Below are 2,001 nucleotides of genomic sequence, written 5' to 3' on the forward strand. Positions count from 1 at the left end.
ACGTCTGGGAGGTGAGTAACCAATTTAAGAGTTGTGCGTAGGTGAGAGGGAGTGTGATTTGTTGCCTTGACTAGATGATTGATGGGTGGGGTTGAGAGGGAATTCATCCATAAAAAATTGGCGGACCTCCTTCTAGCGCCAGAAATGTTAATGGTACTGGACAAGCCAACATTCAGGGGATCTCCCCGATATGAATTCCCAACTAGACTTGACATTGTTTGGTGTAGGAGTCCCATATGGTATGATGACCTGTTTGCCATTATCTTAAATATTTGTCATAGATCTTGCTTGTCAGCGCATGAGATTGCTTTACTTTGTCTTCAAACAACAAAGTTCATTTGCCTCGTGAGTGCTTAGTGTCGCTTGTGTCAAGGTTCTTTCACTATAGAGGGAGAGGGTGAGAGTGAGTCTCAAATCGAAAGGGAATAGTCCCAACTCTGTTAGAGACACACAACACAACAGGACATGCACAACTTCCAACGGAGTAGTCCACATGGATGTGGCAGTCACAAATACAAAGTAAATATATAGCACACACAAAACCCAGTGGAGTAGTCCACACGAGTGCGGTGATCATTATAACAAGTTTACGAGAATGAAACTGTCGAGTGTCCAGCAGAATAGTCCACACGAGCGAGACAACGTTAACAACTAATACAACAAATTTCCAACAACATATGTAATATAACAACCAAAATAGTTCAACTGTCTTAATACAGGTTAAAGCAACATGCATTACAAGCGTCCAAAGAATAATCTTACAAAGGAATACAATACATGTGTGAAAATGTGATGGCCTATTAATATGCTTCTGAATTAAGCGAAAGTTCCAAGACACATCTGTACACCATTACATCACTAACCCCAATAGCAAGACATTGGAGCGAGTACTCGCTCCTCAAAGAAAATATTACAAATTCTCAAAGCTATGTGGGAAGAGCCAAGGTGAAAAGTCCCTTGCACGTAGAAATTGGTACAAGTTGACTTAATTAAATCATCTAAAACTATTGAATTATATATATTTTAGTTGGCGTGTAGAATATAAATAATATGTTAGTTGGTGCATAGAATATAAATAATATGAAAATTTTATAATCTGAATTAAATAATTTACGTGGAGTTTAGTTGTTATCGCATTATTAATTTAAGTCTTATGGAAAGGGGTAAAAATGCAACATGTGGAACCTGCCCCACACGTCCAAGTTTGACCAAGCCTGAAAAACCCAACTTGCTAGATAGTGGAAACAACAACGATAATTCATAAAATGACACGAAATTGCAGACTTGCCATTTTATAATTCATATCAAATGAAATGAAATTGCAGACTTGCCATTTTAGATAATAATGAACCACCAAAGCCCAATTGGCTGGTTGACTTTGAAATATTTCCCCGCAATTGCATGCCATTTTCCCTCAACAACCGCCTCTCCCTATTGCTGTGTTTATAATCTTCAACAGAAGAGTAGAGCATGAGAATCAGTACCTCCTTTTTCCCAATTCAATGACTCACTCTGTTTATATTTTTCTTCATCTTGGTCCTCGACATCATGTCTTGGCAGTTATTATGAGGAATGTGGTGGCAGTTATACATGTGGGGGCTTTACATTTGGGTATCCTTTTGGGGAGTTTAATAGCAGCTGTGGTCACTCTGAGTTTCAGGTGACTGTGTGTCAAGCTCTCCTTGGGTTTATATTGATGGAAATGAATATCACATAATGGAGCCTTCTTGAGCAATGATAGTGATCCTGCCATGACTGTCGTTAATGACCAAATCTCGATCTATAGGGGTGAATCATGCAATATTTTGCGTAACTACAATCATTCATGGTGGTATGACTCCCAGTTTTTTCGTCTGGCAGATGGGTACACCAATCTGACATTTTGGAGGAACTACGATCAAACCCATGACAACAATTTTGTATCAAAAGCGCTTAATTTCAGATTTTGTGGTGATGTTTGGTACTACAGTTTAACTACAGAGTTAGACTCAGTGGGGGAAA

The sequence above is a fragment of the Pinus tabuliformis genome, chromosome 4_1 (assembly GCF_031772625.1).
Source record: "Pinus tabuliformis cultivar Carrire ecotype Pingquan chromosome 4_1, CPIR1, whole genome shotgun sequence".
Lineage (NCBI taxonomy): Eukaryota > Viridiplantae > Streptophyta > Pinopsida > Pinales > Pinaceae > Pinus > Pinus tabuliformis.